The sequence below is a fragment of the Monodelphis domestica genome, chromosome 2 (assembly GCF_027887165.1).
Source record: "Monodelphis domestica isolate mMonDom1 chromosome 2, mMonDom1.pri, whole genome shotgun sequence".
In the NCBI taxonomy this organism is placed as follows: Eukaryota; Metazoa; Chordata; class Mammalia; order Didelphimorphia; family Didelphidae; genus Monodelphis; species Monodelphis domestica.
In genome coordinates, this window is record NC_077228.1 from 81,235,514 (window position 1) to 81,247,717 (window position 12,204).

The following is a 12,204-nucleotide window of genomic DNA, read 5'->3' on the forward strand; positions in this document are numbered from 1 at the left end:
AGAAAGATGCTGGATTGATGATCTTATATTAACTAATGAATGATATTTCAAGGGAAATATGTATTTTACCTAAGAGAACTATTTGGAAATAACTGTTCATAGAGTACTGATCACCTAGCATCTTTTCTTACTTCTAAATTAATCTTCCAAATGAATAGCTCTGCTCTTCTAATACCACTGGGCTTCCAGTGACTTCCTGTTGCTGACCAAATTCCTTAGCCTAGGATTTGAGGCTTTCCATGCACTGCCTTCAACCTATCTTTCTCGCCTTCCTGTAAACAGCTCTCCCTCACATCCTCTATGCTCTAGCCAAACTTAACTACTCATTATTTTCCAAACATGTCCCACAATTTCTCATTGCTTTGCTTTTAGCTAGTTACACCATTCCCTTTAGCTGGAATGTCCTTCTTTGCAAGCACGATGAAAACAAAAACCATCTCTTCCATGAAATATTTCAAGATCTAGTAAGCTAGAGAAAGCCATTGTTCTCAGATCTCTCATACCACTTTGCATTTCTTTTTTCCATTTATCATCTAGTTGGTATTCAATTTTTTTGTATATCTAATATTTCCCTTACTAAATACTAAGTTCTTAGAGGGTAGAGAACATTTTATATATCCCTTTACCTCTTTGGGCACCTAAAGCAGGACTTGGAATCATAAATAAAATAAGAAATAAAAAAAAAGCTTGTTGACTGATAATATTTTATATACTTAGAGGAAGGTCCTTACATGGAATGGGATCCTTGTGTAGACAGAGAGGCAGCATGTGTCAAAAGGAGTATTTGGATGCAAATGGACCAGTCCTCTTAAACATTTTGGTCTCAAGACTCCTTTGCATGATTAAATATTCTTTTTTCCTTTAAATCCTTACTGTCATCTTGGAATCAATACTATGTATTGGTTCCAAGGCAGAACAGTGGTAAAGGCTAGGTAATGTGAGTTAAATGACTTGCCCAAGATCACACAGCTAGGAAGTGTCTGAGTTCAGATTTGAACCTAGGACCTCTCATTTTTGGGCCTAGCTCTCAATCCACTGAGCAACTCAACTTCCCCCATGATTAAATATTCTTAAGTACTACAAATGCCTTTTATTTATGTGGGCTATATCTATTAATATTTTCCATATTACAAATAAAAACTGATAACATTTGAAATGTTTATTAATTAATTTATTTATCAACAAACCCATTGTGTGTTAATATTAATACCATTTTAATGAAAAATAATAATATTTTCATTATAAAAATTAGCAAGAATAATGAAATTCTTTTTATTTATATTTGCAAATGTTTTCATGTTTGGTTTAATAGAAGAGAGCTGGATTCCCATAGCTGGATGTTTTTGTATACAATCCATTACAGTATCTTGTTTTGGTTAGAGTATGTATAAAAATAATCCAGCCTCAAACAGGTATGTAGCTGGAAAAGGGAGGAATCTTTTAATAGGCAAAAATCCTTAGTATTATTATAAAGGGTTTTGTCCTAAGGACGCCTTGACAAGGTTTCAGGGACATCCAGAGATCTGCAGACCACATCTTAAGAACCACAGTTCTATATGTTTCTCTGCTTACAGATTTGTTTCCTTGTTAACTCTTCCTCTAGGTCCAAAGGCAAACTTGAATATTATCTGAAATTACCATAAACTGCAGGAACTTAATAAATTCACCCTAACACAAGTCTAACTAGAGAAGATCTCTATTACCTTTAAATTAGCTTTCCCCTATAAATCTAAATTTCACTTTTAGACTTGAACAAAAATCATGGTTAATGATAATGTATATGAAAAGAAGTAACAAATAGCATAAAGACAGGCATAAAATCAAGGTATAAAAGACTAACATGTAACTTGAAATCAGGGGGTCATCTGTGTTTTGACTTTTCTCCTTTTCCTCTTTACTTTTTTTTTTTTTACTGGTTGGGATGAATGGTGCGAATGGGAAGTAAGGTGATTGAATTGGACTTTCCCCAAGTGGCAGCGTTGGATCACAGGAGATAAGAGTTGAGAAATAAACTATGACTGGCCTTCATTTGCACCAACTGCCACTACTGTTGGTCATTAGTCAGCTCTCCTCTCTTGGCTAACCCAGTCCTTGTATACAAACATTTTTCAGTACTTTCTCTGGTCTGGTGAGCACACCTCACTTTCCCTCTTGGGCTCACTCTGGTCTGGTTGGCACATTGGCCTTTTCAATCTCACTTCTGATGTTTTATGCATTCAATCATCAAGAGGACCAATGTGGAATCCCCAAGCTTCATCTTAGTCTTGGAAGAAACATTGACATGAGTGTATAATTGAAAATCTGTTACCCTAAAAAAAGAACTACATATCCCAAGAGCCCACTGACTTCCTATCATTATGTACTTCTTGTAGAGAGAGGATAAAGGGAGTGGTCATTGAGGCTCTCTCTGATGTAGAATCAGCACTGATGGTGGTGAGTGGGGATTTTGACATGGCTAATCAGCCCTGGGTACGTGGTCTTTATTTTGTATCTTCTTTATTCCTTGATTTCTAATGATCATTAATAAATCTCTTAAAATATAATATTTTTATTAGAGATTTAATTTTTACATGAGGGCATCAAACCTATGTTCTTTTCTAAGGCTATGCATGGCTTTTTCTCAGAAGGAAGCTCCTTCAAAACCAGAAACTTAGGGAACTCTGGGAAATGCATGAGTGCCTACCGCTGCATCCATTATTTTTCCATGGTAATGTCTCAGGGAGGAGCAACCTGAGTCAGAGAGTAGTTGTCTATGCCAATTTTGAATCATTCTTATATAATGACCTAATCTTCCCACCCAGAGGCTTATAGCAGTTCTCAGCTCCTTACTCAAATGTACCCAGCAAGAGAGTCAGAGAGAAAGATTCTCTATGTTCAATTAGTACCTTTTGAACACAAAGCCAATCAAATGTTGTAGCAGACCAGAAACAGTTAGAGATCACCTCCACAGGTTGCAAAGTCCACATAGAAAATTGCATCAGACAGAGCCTGCTGCAAATGCTCATGAGTACTGGGCATTATTAACCTCTCTTTATCCCACTCCTTACATTATACTTAGACATAAATTAAAAAAAATTTTTTTGATTCATTAGCTATCTCCCAGCATGTATACATTTTTAACAATCTTTTAAAAAAATTTTGACTTCCAGATTCTCTCCTTCATGCCCATCTTCTATCCCTTCAAGTTGCAATCAAGCAATAGAATATCAATTATACATGGTGGGATCATGCAAAACCTATTTCTATATTAGCCACGTTGTAAAGGAAAACACACATATGAAAATCAAGAAAGTAAAAAAAAAAGTATGCTTCAGTCTGCATTCAGAGTTCATCAGTCCTCTCTCTGGAGGTAGGTGGAAGTATTCATCATGGGCCCTTTGGAATTGTCTCAAATCACTGTCTTGATCAGCGTAGCTAAGATTCACAGTTTATCATCCTTTCAGTATTGATGTAACTGTGAACAGTGTTCTTTCCATTTTACTCATCTTACTTTGTATCAGTTCATAAAAGTCTTCTCAGGTTTTTCTGTTGCACTTAAACTCTTGGGAAAAAATCCCAAACCCTTCCTTAACCTTCTATCTTAGAGTCAATAAAGTCATCCCTTGCTATATTGAGGTTCACTTATTGCAGCTTCAATGCATCATGGGTATGTATATATATATATATACAATTCTGTATCATGGAGTTACACTTATTGTGGCACATTATTGGCTTATGCAATGAAAGGTGACCAACCATAGTGCTGTGTTCTGTGTCCCAGGTGCTGATTGGCTGAGTACTATAACTTAATAAGAGTATGAAAAAGGTTTATAGGAGAATGGGAAGGGTTTATAAAGCCTTAATATATATATAAATAATAAAATAAATATAATTCCTCCACTTCATGGATTTTCACCTATTGTGGGGATCTCTGGAATGTAACTCCCATGATAGGTACAGGATCACTGTATATATTTGTTCTAAGGCAGAAGAACGCTAAGGATTTGGCAGCTGGGTTAAGTGACTTTCCCAGAGTTACACAGCTAGGAACCCAGGACCTCCCATCTCTAAGTCTGGCTCTCTATCCATTGAGCCACCTAGCTCCCTCTACACTTATACTCTTAAAGAAGCTCTACTCAGAAACTTTATGAAGCATTGTTCTGTGGATTTTGTTCAAATTACTACAAGTACTTAAAGGAAAGAATGTTGTTTGTAGTTGTCGACTGGATGTGAGATTTCAGAATAGAGAGTTTCTGATGAGGATCTCCTTCTACCAATGAGGTTGTGCATCTGTTCTGCAGCTTAGTCTTTGAAAACAAGTTGCCTATGGGCACTTAAAAATAAAGGAACTCTTCTGTGTCTCTTGGTCAAAATGTGTCGGAGGGAGACTTGAACCCAGGTCTCCCTCGCTATTGAACAGGGCAGGTCTCTCTACCTCATACTTTCAAAATTCTTGTTGTTTAGTTATTTTCAGTCATGTCTAACTCCCTAGGATTCCTTTTATGGTTTTCTTAGCAAAGATACTGGAATGATTTGTTATTTCCTTCTCCAACTCAGTTTACATATGAGGAAATTGAGGCAAACCGGATTAAGTGACTTGCCCAGGACCACACAGCTAGTAAGTGTCCAAAGTCAGATCTGAATTCAGGAAGATGAGTCTTCTTGACTTCAGACCTGTGTCACCTAGTTGCCTTTTTTTAAAAACTCTCCAAATTTCTCCTAAATGAGCCTGGCATTTCCTCTCCTGCCTTTACCCTCTATTTATAAATTAGAATCAGAGAAGCCTTTTAGAATTCTAAAATCTTAGAGTTGGGAAGCATTTCTGATACAATCTGACTTAATTGCCAAGTGCCAAAGATTGCTACTCCATTCACATACAAGGGGAGAATATTTTATTTCTTTTCAATTATTAGTTATAATTGGGCCTATTAGTTTTCTTTTAGAGTCTTCATAAAGACTCCAGTGGGCAGAAATTCAAATATTCAAAGTACAATATCTCTGAAAACAAATACTCAAAATGGTTTTATTCATAGAGCACTAAATCCAGAACTCAAGTCACACTGTGAAAACATTTTTTTAAAACAGTATACTATACACAATTTTTACTTCCACACTGGAAATTCAGGAATTTCTAATATAAAATGTGTCAACTTATCCAATGTATGGAGCAACCGAGCACCAAAGCTCTACAGAGAAAAATTCGCAAAATATTTTAGAATTCAGTTTGAGTTTGTGGCTCCTGGAAAAAGATATTTGGGATTTCTCAAAACTCTACACAAATGTGAAGGATGATTCTTCAGGCAGCTAAGATTAGCCTTATGTCTTGCCAGGAGCAAACATTTGGAATAAGCCAAAATTAAAGGGATGAGGGAGAAAAGAACAAAAAAGAGAGAGAGAAAGATACATTTTGGAACTCTACCAGAGCTCCAGGTAAACCAGACTGTAACGATTACTCTATTATATGATAGTTATTTGAAATATCTTGCTGTTGGACTAGATATCCCTTTGAACACGGAGATTTTTAAGTTATAGCTTCCCTTTTTAAAATCAACAGACATTTACTACCTTACCTACTATGACTTCTGTACTTCTGATCTTAACCCTCTCCTGGCCAAATTATGTAAGAGGCAAAGGAAATGCCACTGTCCAAAACAGTCTTTTTCTTTGATGAAAAAAATAAATAAACTAGTGATCTTGATGTCTCATGCATGAGACAGAAATATCCTGGCACGGTATTTATTTTGTATGAAGAAACCAACGCTCAGCTTTGCCAAGCAGACAGCTATGAATGAGCTCATCGGTATGAAATAATAACTCTTTGAGATTTTTTCCCCAGTACACAAACTAATGGGTTTATACAAGAATTATAATGCAAATATTGATTTAAAGGCTTTTAAAAATATTAACTATCTTATCCCTTTGCAACTCCTGCCTGCTCTCCAGCTTTACAAGATTCCTTTATGTTAATTGGGTTATCGTGAATCAACAGGTTAATTACTCAATAAATACTCACCTAACCAGTTTTTGCTTCAACATGATTCTTTAAACTTGATTATTATCTTAAAGCAGTTAGCTTGGAGTACTTGAAAAATCACTGGACTCAGAAGCAGTAAAATGGCTTCAAATCCTAATTCTGTCACTTATTAGAGCTATGTTGTTCAGACCTATCTGTCCATCACTTCATGGATTTTAACCATGAAATTTTCTGAGCAAAGATATGGGAATCATTTACCATTTCCTTCTCCACTGTGTTCCCATTTTACAAATGAGAAATTGAGACAAATAGGGGTTGTGACTTGCCCAAGGTCACACAGCTAGCAAGTATCTGAGCTGAATTTGAATCCAGATCTTCCTGACTCCAGGCCCAATCTCTATCCACTGTATCCTGTAGCACTTTATATATATTTTAGTTATATGCTTAGAAGTCAAGTCATTTAACCTCCCTAATCTTCAGTTTCCAAATCAATGAAATCTGAATTCTAATACCTATTATAGGTCTTCTGTGAAGTTCAAAGGAAGCAACATTGTTGAAGTACTTTGTGAACTTTAAAACACTGTATTGTCAATTATAATTTAAAAACACTGGAACAAAAATATCAGACAATTAATACTGGGATGAAGAAAGATTTTGTAAAGGAATTCTACAGCAAGTGCTAAGGTGTGAACTTATGAGGAGCTTGGGGAGATAATGCAAATACAAATGGTTTGGTTTCTATGTTTCATCCTTGGACAGTGAAATTGAGGCAAACAGCTGTATTCAAATTAATCATGTGGATTGATAAATAATAGGACCAAAGAAAATGACCCATAGTTTTCTCTTTCCTCCTTTATACATTAAAAAATAAGATAAAATAGGGTGCTTGACAACAAATAATACTTTAAACTCTTTTTACATTGATGAATTCTAGGTGAAATTGTTTGGTCATTCTTTCAATCTGGCTCAAATCAAATCAATTATTCCTGGTGAATTTATTAAATGTCTGCTTTGTCAGGGGGGGCATCAAGGTGGTGCAGTGGATAGAGTACCAGATTTGGAGTCAGGAAGACCTGAGTTCAAATCTAGCCTTAGTTACTACTTGTTTGACCCTGGGCAAGTCACTTAATCCTGTTTGCTTCAGTTTCCTCATCTGTAAAACTAGCTGGAGAAAGAAATGGTGAATCACTCTAGTATCCTTGCCAAAAAAAACCCTGAATGGGGTCACAAAGACTTGGATATGACTGAGCTACAATTTTGCCAAGAATGTAACATCAAAGTGTAGAAGGGACTTTTAGAACCATCTAGAGTCTAGGCAAGAATTCTTAATCTGGAGCTCATAGATGGAAGTCTTTTATGGAGTACATTTAAGGGGGCCTGTATATTTGGATAGGAGAAAATATATCATTGTTTTCCATAAATGCTTAAGAAATTTAACATTTCCTTCAAGTATTATTTTTTAAATAAACATTATTTTGAGATTATTTATCAGAATGCCAAATGGTCCATAATATCAAAAAAAGTTAATAATTCCTAACCTAATCCAACTTCCTCATTTTACAAATGAAGAAACTAAATGATTAACCAAGAGAAATTAGGTAATTTTTGCAAGGTCGCAGAGGTAGTAGACATCAAAGTTATGTTCTGAATCCAAATCAGAGGACTCTACACTCAGTATTCTCCTTTGTAGCAGCCACTGGATATCTATCTATCTATCTATCTATCTATCTATCTATCTATCTATCTATCTATCTTCTCTGACTGGTGAATTCTTGCCTGTATCCTTCTCTCTCTATCTGCCTCTGTTTCTTTCTTTCTTTTTCTTTCTTTCTCAAGAGCATGTATATATAAGTATATATACATATACACATATACTATGTATATATTTAATATATATTTATATATAAATATATATATATATTACATCTATGATGTCCATTTGAAAGAGTACTGGATTAGGATTCAGAAGACCTGATATGAATCTGACCCTGTTATTCACATTATGGACAAGTTCCTACACCTTCCTTTGAAAAAAGAGGATAATAAGTCATCTTGTATATATGTAAATTCTAACCTTATGAGGCTGTTGATGAAGAGTTCTGGGCCTCATTTTCTTTCTCTATAAAATAAGTTTTGAATTCGATGTCCTCTAAGTTAGTTCCAGATCAAAATCTATTATTTATGAGATCATGATGTGAACAATTATAAAGAGTCCTTCAAATGCTATTTATATGTGCTTTGGTAAAGATGTTCACAATGGTCTGACGACTTGCAGCAAGCAGCCTCTGATTTAAAAAAAAATATTGAAAGACTATATAGAATAATTTCCATCCATTGTTTGGGTGTGACATGTCCAAGGAAAATACTTTTTTAATAGAAAGAGATTCCACAATTAATAAAGAACCAACTATCTCTCTAACATATTACCTGTGCTCAGAAACTAGCAATGAAGTGTGTAAAATAAGTAACAAGAGTATGTAATTCAAGGACTTTGCATTTGAATAGAATGCTGAGAAAGCTGGAGGAAGGAGTCACTATATCTCGTGTTATCAAAATCCATTTCTTCCACTTATGCCAACTAAGAGAGGCAGCCTGGAATAGGATATTGGGAGCTGACCTCAAGGCCAAGAAATCATCCTTTCTATTCCTATCTCTGATTTAACTGGCTGTGTGACCCTAGGAGTATCATTTAACCTCTCAACACTATAGGTGGCAAAGATTAGAAGATTAGAAGAGAAACAACAAATGTGTGTGTATGGGAAATTTATAGCAATTATCTCTGACAAATGCTTTGTTTCCTAAATATATAGAGACCTGAGTCAAATTTATAAGAATATAAAACCTTACCCAGTTGAGAAATGGTCAAAGGATATAAGCAGGCAGGTCTCAAAGGAAGAGATTAAAATTATCCATAGTCAGATGAAAAAATGCTCCAAGACTTATATGAACTGATACAAAGTGAAGTGAAAAGAAATGGAAGAACAATGTATATAGTAACAGAAATATTATACAGTTATCGACTGTGAAGGACTAAGCCATTATCAGCAAAGCAAGTCTCCAAGATAACCACAGTTCTCATAGTCATATAAAGAAATGCTCCAAATTGGTATTGATTATAGAGATACAAATTAAAACAACTCTGAGATACCACTTCATATCTACAAGATTGGTTAACATGACCAAAAAGGAAAATGATAAATGTTGGAGGGGATGTGGGAAAACTGGGACACTAATACACTGTGGGTGGAATTGTGAACTGATACAACCATTCTGGAAATCAATGTGGAACTAGGCTGAAAGGGTCACAAAACTATGTATACCCTTCGACCAAGCAATACCACTACCAGGTCTGTATCCCAAAGGGTTCAGAGATAAGGGGAAAGGACCTACCTGTAACAAGATATTGCTAGCAGCTCTTTTTGTAGTACCAAAGGATTGGAAGCTAAGATCCATCACTTGAGGAATGGATGAATAAGTTGTGGTATGTGGTTTTAATAGAACACTATTGTGTCATAAGGAACAATGAACAAGATGAGTTCAGAAAAACCTAGGAAGACTTATATGAATTGATGCAAAGTAAAGCAAGAAGAACCAAGAGAGCAATTTAACAAAGTAACAGAAATATTATACCAGGATCAACTGTGAAGGACTAAACTATTACCAATGAAGTAAGTCTCCAAGGGACTCATAAAGAAAATGTTATCCACAGCCAAAGAAGGAACTATTAGAATCTGAGTGCAAATCAAAGTATGTCATCTTCCACTATATATCCTTCATCAGATTTTTATCATATGTGTGATGTCTTCTATCATGACATGAACAATATGGAAATATGTATTACATGAAAGTAAAGGTATAACCTATATCAGACTATTCACTGCCACAGGGTGGAGAGGAAAGGTTGGGGGGTGGGGGAGAAAAATCTGAATTTTAAAATGTCAAAAAACAGTTGACAAATCTGTTTTTACATGTAACTGAAAAACCCTCCTCCAAAAATAAAAACATAAAAAAAGATAATATAGGCAACTTCAACTCTAAGTCATAGACTGGGAATTGATCTGCATCAGTATATAGAAACTTCCTGTCTTGTAAGCCAATATATATATCCAAGTATATATCCCTTCTGACAGTCCATCCCTTGTCTGGACATCTCTGATTGGAAAACGGGAACACAGGAAGTGGAACCAGAGACTGCAACTCCTCCCTCACCACTTCATCACAGGAGGAAAAAGGCCTCAGGAAAACATCAAAATACCCTTTCTTCCTCTCCATGTGGCTGGACAAAATAACTGCCCAGCCCACTCTTCCCAACATGTTGGGTTTGATGTTTAAATAGGTAATAGGTCTCCACTGGCCTGAAACAAAAGCCAGTCCAATGAGAAGTCCTTAACTCATGTTATCCTTAACAAAGATAAAAGATCCAGACAAAAGAAAGGTGGACCCTACCCAGTTTCATAGCCTGGGGGAGAGATTGTTTGTAGTTTTAAGATCAAAAGGTTTTTCAGGGAGGCTGAAGAGAAAATATTTTTCCAATTCAATATTAAGTTTCTGCACAGATTTCTGTTAACCAACCTATTCCTATTCCTAGGAAACTTATGTTTTTGCTTTTCTTCCCTTTTTCTTTTCAAAATCAAGGGTTTTGTTCAGGAAAGTCAATTCTGATGTAAGGAAACTTCATAGCAAAGAAAACATACAAGTCTGAAATATTCTTAAGTTGAATATTATGATAAACTGAATAACAATTATTAGGTAAAAGTTATACAACCATGTATTGTATTCAAAGTTTATTCTAATCAAAAAATACATGCAAACAAAAATGTTAATACCAACATACCACATTCTACTTCTGTTATTTCCACACATAGAATAATGTATAGGGCACTGGACTTGGAATCATTAAAATTTGGGTTCAGAGCCTGCTGCTGACATTAGATAGATCTGGGCAAATCTCTTGACCCTTTCAATTTCCTTATGGAATTGAAGAAAGCTGGGACTGATGGTATGGTCCTTTCCAGCTCTAAGTCTATGATCCTGTGAACGTGTTCATTAAGAACAAAGTCTTAGTGTCAGATTTATATATTGAAGGCAGAATGAGAGAGAACATTATTACCACAAATACATCAGCTTTATAGAGGAAGTTCTATATGTGCCTGTCCAAGGTGCTAGCTAGTAAAAGGAAAGCTAAATGTAGCAAAAGAGGGTATTATGCTAAAAATCAGAGTTCCCTAAGAGTTGGCTGTCCAGAGCACTGACAGAGGCCTTACAATGACTCTGCTGTGTAGCAGACAAATATAAGTAAGCTGAGACTCACAAGTTAATGTGATTAAATGTGAGTATATTTTAGGAATAAAATGCTGGTGGATAGGACTTCAAATGTGCTTCATGAATCAGCCAGGATGTTTCTCATACCTACACCTTAATGGCCAGCAGAAAGCATTTGAGCATAAAGAATTCCTTTCAGTTTTCCAGGATTCACCAATATTCACATCTGGACTCACATACTGATCTCTTATTTTCCCCTGCTAATTTCAATTCAATTCAACAAAGTTATTAAGTGCCTGCTATATACGAGGCATTACACTTGGGGATTTGGACAAATACAAAATAGTCCTTGCTCTCAAATTATCCTAAAATCCAAAGTTTAAGGTCTTTTAAAGTAATTTTAGGAAAAGAAACTCATCAACACCCTGGACCAGGAAAGTGGATCTTCTGGAAAAGATGTTATAAGGATGCTTGCAGAAATCACACACTACATCAGGAGATCTAGAGTGAATTTTTAGATATAATGAACTGAACTAAAGTGGAGTTTAATTTACTATTTATTCGGATTGTAAACTCTTATGCCAAAGGGGAGTGCCCCCTAATTGGCTTTTTGTCAATGTGCCTAGCAATCATTTTTTTCCTTTCTCTTTCCCTTTTATTCCCAAAATTGTTGTAACTACCTCTATGAAAGGTGCAATATTTTATACCTATTAGTGAAGGTGAAGAGATAGCAAAAAAAAAACCCCAAAACCTACATATTGTACAAGATCCAAAACTACATTTCTAAATAGTTTTTTAAATCTTTGTACCTCTTTAGAAAACAATGATTCTTCGATTCCCAATCTTCCTGAAGAATATTTTAACTTATTCTCAGCCCTAGAACTATTGTGAAATGTTAAAATAATTCAGATAGAAAGAAAAAGGGGGAGGGAGGGAGGGAGGGAGGGAGGGAGGAAGGGAAGAGAGAGAGAGAGAGAGAGAGAGAGAGA

General features: G+C 35.5%; 1 protein-coding gene across 2 annotated transcripts in view; it reads right to left on the minus strand.

Moving 5' to 3' along the window:
- COLGALT2 (collagen beta(1-O)galactosyltransferase 2) overlaps positions 1–12,204 on the minus strand; it is a 144,395-nt gene that overhangs the window by 107,448 nt on the left and 24,743 nt on the right. The gene's annotated exons all lie outside the window — the stretch shown is intronic.